Raw genomic sequence first — 11984 nt, forward strand, 5'->3', positions numbered from 1 at the left:
TATGTATTGAAATCCTACAACATTTCTCTTTAAAAAATCTCATTTAGACTTCTAATTTGAGACCAGTGTTTTGTTTTGCTCTATCTTCGCTTCTGCGTTCGCCAATACGTCAGGTCAAGGTTTATTCTTTCGGTGTAAATCGATGTGTATGGCCGTCTGTTGGAAGCTAGTTATTTTAGTTTATAAAGTTTTAAATATGGATATTTTTCTTACATAAACGCATTGCTTTGTGGTGGATGGATCCAATTTTTTTGGCTTTAAAATCTCGTACTCCATTCACTGACATTATAAAGCTTGGAATAGCCAGGGATTTGTACTTCAAGAATAAAGTCATATACACCTTGGATGGCTTGAAGGTGAGTAAATATTGGGGTAATTTTCATTTTTGGGTGAACTATACCTTTAAGAGTAAATTTCAATAAGCGGGTTACAGAGACCTCTGGTGGTGAGAGGAATGTCTGCACTGGATTCACATACTCATTTAAAATATCAAACCATCACATCACTGATTCTTGATGCAAAACAAGACTCACAACTTCATCTGAGTTTAAAACTGCAACTTTGCTACATGAGATAAAATTTCATAATCCAGGTGACATTTTTATATATATATTATATATGATAAACATTTGACTTTACTAAAAAATTTTTTTGTATCTATGTTGAACAATATGTTCTTTCATGTTTGTGAGATGAAAACGAATATGAAATCACTTAAACATTTGAGAAAATACATTTTATTGATCATTATTTTAAAAATAACTTTCTTTTAAATACCTGTGAGGATTTAGGAAGCAACAGTTTTAAACAATTTGAAGATACATTATCAACCTTTAATAAAGCTTAGGTCAAGACACAAGCTCAAATATCTTTATAGAAACACAATAGAAGTCTGTGGTGTGTCTCGTTTAGACCGAAGTCAAAATGTATGTGTTTCTATATACACAGTGAAATTAAGATTAGAAAAGAGAAAGAGTTTACAGCTGTGTGAGTTAAAGAGAGAGATAATGTGAGTGTGTTTCTTTCACTTAACTGTGTTTCTCACTTGTTTCTCACAGGTAGTCTCACACAGAGACACTGAACCACCAAAATAAACCCCAAATCCAGCATAGAGATTTGTGTGTGTGTGTGTGTGTCAGAGACGCTGTAGAAGGTGTTTTATGGTGCTAAATTTAACCCCTTGTTTGGGTCTTAAATATAGACACCTTCTACCTTATTTTGTTTATTCTCAGGTTAGGTAAAGTCAGTCGAATTCGTTCTAAACAATAAGTATATAAATTTCCATACTTACAATTCAGTCGAAAGACTGCTCTGTGGTTTAGTTCAGCTCAATATTTTGTAAGGCAGGCGAGCTTCTTAATTTCAGTTATATGTATTTTTATTAAATACAGGTTAACTTGTTTACATAAACGGTACTAATATATAAAATATAAATAAAAGTAAATCAAAACCAAATAATTTACAAGCTTTCGTCTTCATGAGGCGCAATGGCAAGGCATCTAACACCGGAAAGGCCGTCCTTGGTGAATCAGCGTCTGACTGGACATGTCATCCCAGCTCTCATCCCAAGTCCATCAACTTTTGGACATCTTCAGAAATCTTCTCCTGGAAACTCCCTAAAACTTGATCATTGGTCATCCTCTCCTGGAAACCCCCTAGGACTTGGTTATAAAGCCTTTGTCTCTCCGTCCTCCTTCTTCTGGATCTTTTCTTCATGCTGTATCTTCGGTGTCTCGTCCGCAACACATAGACGGTAATGATTGCATTTTTCTTCTTTCTTTGGTAAAGCTCTTTCTAATACATTTTCAATTTCTCTCTACTCTGCCATATGCTTACAGAGTGTGGTCTGTTTTTCTTTATAAACCATCTTCTCAATAAATGACCTTACATCACCATTTGCAGTGTCTCTTTTTTAAACCATTTTCTCAATAAATGACTTTACAAACAACAGTTGTGGTGTCTTTTCTTTATGACAATTTCTTAATAAACATGTTTATAAAAACAAGTCTCAGTGTCTTTTCTAATGAACCAGATTCAAGGGTTTCTTATAAAAACTCTTTACAGTGTTTTTCTTAACAATAAGGTTTCTTATAAAAACCTTTTACATTGTTTCCATTTAATAAGGTTTCTTATAAAAACCTTATAAAGTGTTTTTCTTATACAACACTTTTCTTACACAAAGTTACAATTATGCTTAATACCCTATTAGAAGCCTATATATTATGAGGCATTACTCACAACAGAATAAATTGCATGTTTCACCCAAAAAAGGACAGAGTGCCGGCCAACCAGTTCAGATACATTCCTACTCTGTGATGTGTGATGTGAAGGGGCAGATATTACTGTGCTATTATTAATGTGATAGATGGTTAATCTGTCATCAAAACAGTTCAGACTTCAGGACTTTTTACTGAATCCAAACCAGCAGTCATAACTCCAACTTTTCCTGCTGATTCCTTTAATGCCACTGATATATCAGCCATCCCGTTCTATTTAAGCTTCCATTTACAGCATCCATCCTGCTCCTTATTACACACAGCCTGAGAACACTTTGAATCCGGTGTGAGATCACATGGATCTTAACAAAAGAAAAGAGATTAAAACATTTATGACAACAAAACATCAATCAAGGTGTGTGTGTGTGTGTGTGTGTGTGTGTGTGTGTGTGTGTGTGTGTGTGTGTGTCCTACATTTCTGCGGTTCTGTTATAATCCTGATCTCTCCTTGATGATCCACACTATAAAAGCAAAAGATGTCACACTCATTTTTGTGTACAAACAGCCAATATGCACACTTGGATCTGTTTTTGCTTCATGTCTCTGACAGCAATGAGAATTTACTTTCTAGAGCAGCAACAAGCTTTGTATTGATGTTTTGGGTTATGAGTCACAAGCAGCTGTTGATCATTCAGATCATCTTCAGTCACAGAGATCAAGACACATCTTTATTTTTCTGTGCAGTATATATGCTGTATGCAGAGATCTATGGACATACGAGTTTACATTGACTTTATAGCAAACACACATACAAACACGTGACAGGATGATTGTTAGTATTGAACATACTTGAGTTTGTCCAGTCTGTAGTTTGGATCAGAGACCAGCTTGACTAATGATTGTCCTGGGTGATTGTAGCTCAGATCCAGCTCTCTCAGGTGTGAGGGGTTTGACCTCAGAGCTGAAGCCAGAAAACGACAGCCTTCCTCTGTCACCTTACAGCCAGATAATCTAAACACACACACACACACACACACACACACACACACACACACACACATTGAACATCACATCATCTATGACTGGAGATCACACACAGGAGTGATCAGATCAAATTATTCACATTCTGAAGCAAATACAAACTCAAAGTCTTAAGATTTTAGGGTCTGCTGATGTATTACAAACACATTGGAGATCAGGACTAGAGCAGAGGTCCTCTTTAATTTTTATAAACAAGTGAATCTTTCTCTGTTTTTCTTACCTCAGTATCTCTAGTTGACAGTGTGTACTCTTCATTCCATCCGAGAGCAGCTTCACTCCTGAATCATGCAGGTCGTTGTAGCTCAGGTCCAGCTCTCTCAGTGAGTTTGATGATTGTATACATGAAGACAAAATTTCACAGCACTGACCAGTGACATTACAGCCAGCAAGTCTATAAAAAAGAATTAATGTGCAATGAAGAAAAAACAATCTGCTTTGGCACGTTGATCCCAAGACTATTATTTAATTAATAACATCTGAATAAGCATATTTATTAAAGGAGACCTATTATGCCTCTTTTTACTAGATGTAATATGTCTCATTTGTTCCCAGAATGTGTCTGAAGTTTCAGCTCAAAATACCCCACATATTATTTATTATACCATGTTGTAAATGCCCATTTTTGAATGGAAGGAAAACATGCTGTTTTCATGGATGTATCTTTAAATGCAAATTGTCTATGTGAGGTAATCAGAGCAAACACACACACAATCAGAGCAAACACACACACACACACACACACACACACACACACACACACACACACACACCCACACACACACACACACAGCTCTTGAAGCTCCGCCCTGTGTCAGGAGCAGCTGCTCATTTGGATTTAAAGGGACACACAAAACAATGTGTTTTTACTGACCCTCAAAAAGGTAAAATTTTAACATGCTGTAAAAAATTATCTGTGGGGTATTTTGCGCTAAAACTTCACATATACACTCTGGAGACAACAGAGACTTAATTTACATATTGTAAAAAGGGGCATTATACCACCCCTTTAATAAGAATGCACTGAATGAATGAAGGTTTATTCGGTTACTAAAACATAGGACAGAATATATGTACAGAAAATTCATTCAAACAAAGATAGTAACCGAAAAGGTGTGGGCTGAAGCCATGGCTTATTACACCTACCCTATTTACAAAACAACATCTACCCATCAAAATTTAAGCATAAACAATATACATGCATAAACATATACATACATACACACATACATATATACATAAAAACATATTCATTGCTTGTGTTGTTTCAATGTATGCACAACAATTATACATTATTATTTATGATCTATGGTATCGAAGGCTTTTTTGAGGTCGACAAAAACACCCAAAGTAAAATGCTTTTTGTCTAATGCAGATACTATATAATCAACTAATTTAATAACTGCCATTGAAGTCGATCGACGGCTCCTGAATCCATAATGATCGTCACTTAAAGGGTACCTATTATGCAAAATTCACTTTTACATGGTGTTTGAACATAAATGTGTGTTGGCAGTGTGTGAGCAAAACCACCCTAGAATGATAAAAATCCACCCAGTGGTTTTTTTACAATCTCAATAAATCATAAGCACTGTCTCAGAACGCCCTGTTCTAAGATTGCCCTCACTGTGACGTAGAATTGCGCTAAGCCCCACCGACGTGTTTGATTGACAGTCTGGTTTTGGCATAGACCCCGCCCTCGGTGATCTGTACACCATCCTCCATTGTTTCAACGACAGCCGGTAATGTCTCCTAAGAAGTGTAGGTGTTCTGTTGTGGGATGTAAGAATGGACATACTAGTCTTCACTGACATCAGAGCCACTGAAAACGCAGCAGATGGATTTTATTTATGAAGAAAAGGCACCACTTAAACTTCCTAAATACAAGAATAATTTTCTGACTGACTGTTTAGTGAACGAGGGTCAAAGTTAATCATCAAGTGTGGATCGTTGCCTACTGTTCGCGATCCAACGTCTCCTCCAGAAGAAGTAAGTGTATTTTATGATTTATGAGCAAATAGTCATTTCAATCGATGTCAGCAGTAACAACAAATGCGTCTACAGCTATTTGTCGTCGTCATAGGATGTCTCAACAAACAACGTCAGACAGTTTTATGTCACGTATTATTTTTTGCAGCAATAACAAATGTAAATAAATGAATACCTCTATCTCCATAGACAGTATATAAATGTCTATATCTCCCTGCAGCATTTGTTTTCTGGTTCTGTTACGTGAGCCATCTTCTCACATTTGCCACATAAGCGTGTATGTAGTTTAAAAAAATTGCGCGAAAGTTATCACAATTTGTTTGTGTGTGTGTGTGTGTGTGTGTGTGTGTGTGTGTGTGTGTGTGTGTGTGTGTGTGTTGCACATCCATAATTGCAAAGGGGACGCAATTAAAACTCTATAAGTACATAAATGTATTAAAAAACATTCCGAGACGCCCTGGTCCATTCTCATTCGTGTTTATTCTGTGCCGGAGTCTCTTCATCATCTAGGTCCAGCAGCAGGGCGGGGATATGCACCTCATTTACATTTAAGGTGGTACACACCAAAACAGCTCTTTTTAAAACAGCCCCCAAAAATGACATTTTCAAATGGTTATAATAAATTAACTGTGGGGTATTTTGTGCTGAAACTTCACAAATACATTCTGGGGACACCCAAGACCAATATTACATCTTGTAAAAAGGGGCATAATAGGTGCCCTTTAATATCATGCATTTTTCTATGAAACTATCAAGCCTCTTAAGAAAAAGTTTTTCAAGTATTTTTGAAAATTGGGATAATAATGAAATTGGTCTATAATTTGAGTATACATGACTATCACCACTCTTATAAATTGGAATAATTTTTGTGGTTTTCATCTGATCTAGAAACGCCAGAATTAAAGGACAAATTGAAGATATAAGTCAAGGGTTCTAATATTAAATGGATTATATTTTTAACTAGCTTCATATCAATATCTGTCCAATCGGTTGACCTTTTATTTTTAAAACCATTCACAATCTCCAGTATTTCATTTTTGGTAATGTCAGACACATACATGGAGGAGGAGTTCCTACTGATGTATTCACAACTCTTTATGTTTTTACTTTTTGAATCAGTAATTCCTTTTGCCAGATTGAAACCAACATTAAAAAAATAATCATTTAATTCGTTTGCTATCTCCTTTGGATTTCTAATAAGGACCTCATTGTCATTTATGAAATAACTTGGACACTCTCGTTTGTTATTTGTTTTTTTAATAATTTTGTTTAGTACTTTCCAAGTTCCTTGCATATTTTGCTTTTGTTGTTCTAAGAGGGTGTAAAAATATTGCTTTTTACTATTTCGGATAATACTTACCAATTTATTTTTATATTTTTTGTATTTTTCTTCCGACTCAATAGTCCTGTTTTTGTGTACAGGACTATTGAGTCACTGTGTACAGCTTAGGGCAGGGTCTATGCTAATAGGGTGATGTGATGTCATTTGTGATGTCCCATATGCTAGAATCTGCAAAAAGCTTGTTCTGAGGCACTGCTTATGATTTATGGGGATTAAAAAAAGAGGAGTGGGTGGATTTATGCCATTAAATGGTGGTTGTGTTTAGGTTCACACCTAAACACAACACACATTTAGGTTCAAAAACCAAGAAATAGTTTTTAATGAAATAGTTCACTTATTTATTGTACTTTATCATTGAAGCCTTTATTCATCTTCCCAATTAAACACTCTGTCTTTTGCTGGTTTCATGTAGAAAAAAAAGTGTCATGATTTGATGTAGGAATTCAATTTTACTGTTTAGTTTGATGTCTTATCACATACATTAATACTCACAGAGCTTTTTTGCAGTTCACTACAGCTGGTATCAGTCTCCTTCTACCCTCATCTGATGTGTTGTATTTCTTCAGATCAAACTCATCCAGCACCTCCTCTGATATCTGAAGCATGTAGGCGATTGTTGAGCAGTGAGAAGGAGATAGTTGATTCACTGAGTGTTTATCTGATTTCACAAACTCCTGAATCTCTCTGTACAGTGTCTGATCCTTCATTTCCAGCAGACAGAGGAACAGATTGATGCATCTGTCAGCTGAGAGACACACATCACCCTTAATTGTTTTGTGAATGTACTGTGTGGTTTTTCTGATGGTCTCTGAGCTATTGACTGTGTGTGTCAGTAGATCCTGTAAGAGTCTCTGATTCGACTCCAGTGAGACGCCCAACAGGAACCGCAGGAAAAGATTCAGGTGTCCATTTTTACTCCTGAAAGATTTATGAACTGCTGCTTTTAGTAGCTCATTCAGAGAGTTTTTACGACTGTACTTCTGATATCCTTCATTCAGAAACAACTTCAGTGATTCCTCATTTTTGACTACATGGCAGTAAAACACAAAGAAAGCAGCAAGAAACTCCTGAAAGCTCAGATGAATGAAGCAGTAGACTTTCCACTGATGAATCACAGATTCCTCAAAGATCTCAGTGCAAATCCCAGAATACACTGAGGCGTCTGTGACGTCTATGCCGCTCTCAATCAGGTCCTCCTCATAGAATATCACATTGCCCTTCATCAGCTGTTTGAAAGCCAGTTCAGCAAGTTTCACAATCACTTCTCTGTTGGACTTCAGGACTTTCTCTGGATCTCTCTCATCATTCTTCTGATTCCTCATGTTGATCTGAGTCAGCAGGAAGTGGATGTACATTTCAGTCAGAGTTTGAGGGACTTCTGCACTGTCATCTTGTTTCAGGAGGTTTTGAAGCACAGTGGCTGAGATCCAGCAGAAGACGGGTATGTGACACATGATGTGGAGGCTTCTTGATCTTCTAATATATGAGATGATTCTGCTGGCTTGAAGTTCATCACTGATTCTCTTCCTGAAATATTCCTCCTTCTGACAATCATTGAATCCCTGAATTTCTGTCATACGGTTGATGTATTTTGAGGGGATCTGATTGGCTGCTTCTGGTCTGGAAGTGATCCAGATATGAGCAGAGGGAAGCAGATCTCCTCTGATGAGGTTTGACATCAACACACTCACTGATGAAGACTCATTTCCATCACAAACTTTCTCATTATCTGAAAACATCAGTGTAATTCTGCTTTCATCCAGACCATCAAAGATAAACACAACTGTACACTCCTCATAAATCTTTGAGTCCAGATCTTGAAGTTCAGGATGAAAGTCCAGCAGGAGTCTGTGAAGACTGTACTGGAGATCTTTAATCAAGTTCAGCTCTCGAAATGGAAGCACAAACATGAAATCTACATCCTGATTGGCTTTTCCCTCGCTCCAATCCAGAATGAACTTCTGCACAGAGACGGTTTTTCCAATTCCAGCGATGCCTTTAGTGAGAACAGTCTTGATTTTGTCTTTCTCCTCACACCCTGGTTTATGTAAGGGTTTAAAGATGTCATTGCAGTAGATTGGAGTGTCTTGTGTTCTGGCTGTTTTTTCCATCTGTAAAACCTCATGTTCTTCATTCACTCCTTCACTCTCTCCCTCTATGACGTAGAGCTGTGTGTAGATCTGGTTCAGGAGGGTTTGAGTCTCTTTTAGTTTGATTCCTTCAAATAAGCTCTCATACTTGTTCTTCATGCTGGTTTTGTGCTGGTCTTTGACTTTCTGCCTGATGAGGGTCTGACAGTCAGAGTCAGTGCAGGTCAGACGGGGCGTCACTGATCTGATCACATCATCTCTCTTCACTCTGCAGAAACAGTAAGATGTGAAAACTGTGAAAAAGCATTAAAACAGAGAAAATACCAAACACACAATGGGCAATATTTTAACGATCTGAAACGCAAGTATCAAGCGCGAAACGCAAGTAACTTTGTGGGCGGGTCTTGGGCACTGTTGCTATTATACCGGCGGGATAAATGACTCTTGCACCCGACGCAAATCTAAAATGGGTTGGTCTGAAGTAGCTTCATTACTCATAGGTGTGGTTTGGTGTAAACGTGAAATAAACCAATCAGAGCAACATCTCACATTCCCTTTAAGAGCAGGCGTGCTTGTTCCATGGCGGATTGCTATTATAACGGCGGATTTGCCAGGCGCACACCAGGAGCGGTTCACAGCCGAGGAGACCGACGTTCTCGTCAGGGCCGTAAAACACAGAGAAGTGACATTGTATGGGGATGGGAGAAACCCACCCAGATTAGCTTCGGTTAAACAGGCGTATAATAATTTGGGTAAATGTGTAAGCTAGATTTATGCCTATTTTTTCACATCTTCATGGACACAACAATGATTTCCCTGTTAATATGAATGAATGAATTAAATCTTTATTTCGAACAATTAAAAAATAAATTAAACCAAAGAAAGCAACACATGACATATCCATCAATAAAAAGAAAACAAAAACAAGAAAAACAAAACAAAAAGTTTTTTTTTTAGAATCACACTGTTCGAAAGGGATAGGTAGAAGCCCTAGGCTTATCAAGACCTACAAGACCTAATATTTTTCCTTGTAATAATGTATGATTTGCAAAAATGAAAACTGCTGCTTCTATGTAGACGAGAGAATCAAATGCACACCCTACATTGATTATGGCCAAGCATGCGCCCTTATAATAGCAATGTGAATAACATGCGCAACGCGCCACTGACTTTAGACTAGGTTTTTCCTGGTCTGTGGCGGAATTGTTTTCTAAACCTGCAAAATAGCTTCAGGGAACGTTTGTGCCTGAACACGCCTCCTCTTTGCACCGAACCGCCCCAGGGAGCGCAAGTGTATTTACTAGTTTACCGACGTGCGTCTGTGGAGGGAAAAGTCCGCTGTACGTCGGGTTCAAAATAGGAATGATACATTCCTATACATTTGTATGGTGTACAAAGTCAATTGTGCTGGGTGCAAGATAGGGCCCATTTTGTTTGTTTACGTTGTTCTACATTACAGTTCATGCCTACATTGTACTCTACATTTCTGATTTGACTGATGCTACATTTGCACTTGTTTGGTTTACTTTTCTGTTCTGTTAATAAACCTTGAGGTAAATCTGACAACAGAGTGTGTCCCTTCCTTTGTTTCCGGCCTTTTGGAGCCACAGGTCATAAACACACCATAGTCACATGAAAAGGTGTCTGAAAAGTGTCAGTTCATGCAGTGAAAGAAAATGGTTTACCCAAGTTGTTTTTCCATGTTCCATCATGTTTATACTCACTCAAGGTCAGAGGTCAATGGTTTATCACTGAATTCAGGGGGGGGTGGCAAAGACCTGTCACTCTTCATAGACACACAGCTGTGTTCTGGAGATGCTGCTTCATGTGTCTGAACAGCATCATCTTTTTCTCTCCGCTCATAAAGACTCATTGTAGACACAACACTTTAGAAACGCAAAGAACGTACATATATAAACATTTTACTTATGAAATATTGGAGGAATGTTACAAAACTTATTCTTTTGGTGTTCTCTAAAGTGAATTGTTTGATGGTAACACTGATGCCACATAAATACACTAAAATAAACTATCCTTTTCGTAAACACACACACACACAAATGAGTCGAGTGTTAGTGTTCCGTTTATTCAGTAATTTCATTATATCAGTAAGCTTAAATGATTTTAATAAATAATTACCTGTCAAAAAAAATATTTCATTCCAAAACTCTCAATTTAGGGGCCATTGCTAACAGACACTTTATGATCTTCTTAAATTCACTTCCTGATTCCCTGATACAGACTTTGTAAACAGCTAAAAACATAGTTCATTGTCAATAGAGCTATCGCTATTCTGATGTGAATATTTAATTTCTGTTTAATCACTGATCACATACAGTACAGTATAAATTAATTATATATAGTCTTTGGAACATGAAACTATGTTATGAAACATGGATATATTTTCACAACAGTTGTTGCTGTACAATACATTGACAATAAATAAGTAGTCAATAAAAATACATATTAACGTGTACATTCAGATTAAACAATACATGAATATGAATCCAGAAATATGTTCTTTCAAACCTACCTTTGTCCCATCAGCAATGAATCGAACATAAACACACTTCATCCATTTTGTTAGTCCCTGGACAGCAGCAGCTTCAACAGAAAAATGATTCACACATGATACTCCTCGGGTTTTTTTTACATTTTTTTTACAAAATGGACTTTGAACAGATATGTCATTTTTACAAGCAGCCCAGTTAAAATTAAACCATAAGATATAGAGAGGAGTGTCAATGTATTATAAATGTCCCAACATTACAATCAAGACTTATCAAAGAACAAACTAATTAAAGATTAAATAATGGATTAAACAAAGAACCATCAACTAGCAAATTATTACTTTTTTATTCACACACTCATATTCCCACCAGAGACTGAAAATCAAAGGCATCTTGTCTACACAGCCATATATATTGTCTTAAATAAAAAGTATAAAATTTATTTATGTATTTGTTTGTTTGTTTTTACTGGCTTTTATGTACTTACCCAATAGGTTCCAGGGAACTATGAGGCATAAGTAACTGAGAAAAGTAACATCTTTCACACTTAATCTATTGTACTTTAACCTGTTTTAGTGGTTGTGGCAAGCAGAACGAGGCCGAGAGCCGTGAGAACGGGGCGAGGCCAGTGACGTGATTGATAATGAGCGTGTAATGACTGAGACAAATCAGACACAATTATTTGTTATATTTAACAAATAATCTTTAAAACTCACTCTGGGATATATGGTCCCATTCCCCCAACAAGGGCAAGAAGGGTCTTGGTTACCATGACTACAGATAAGTTGTTTTTTCTTGC

At 37.0% G+C, this 11984-nt stretch overlaps 1 pseudogene across 1 annotated transcript; it reads right to left on the minus strand.

Annotated features, from left to right (window-relative positions):
* Positions 1 to 2397: 2397 nt before the first annotated feature.
* LOC307148537 (NLR family CARD domain-containing protein 3-like) lies at positions 2398 to 10506 on the minus strand (annotated as a pseudogene). Its single transcript has 7 exons — positions 10400 to 10506; positions 7078 to 8943; positions 3478 to 3648; positions 3066 to 3227; positions 2691 to 2737; positions 2510 to 2578; positions 2398 to 2479 (listed from the first exon to the last, which is right to left on the minus strand). The product of its transcript is annotated as an NLR family CARD domain-containing protein 3-like (transcript).
* Between the last annotated feature and the right edge of the window lie 1478 nt (positions 10507 to 11984).

This window comes from Squalius cephalus (genome assembly GCF_949319135.1).
Source record: "Squalius cephalus genome assembly, chromosome: 20".
In the NCBI taxonomy this organism is placed as follows: Eukaryota; Metazoa; Chordata; class Actinopteri; order Cypriniformes; family Leuciscidae; genus Squalius; species Squalius cephalus.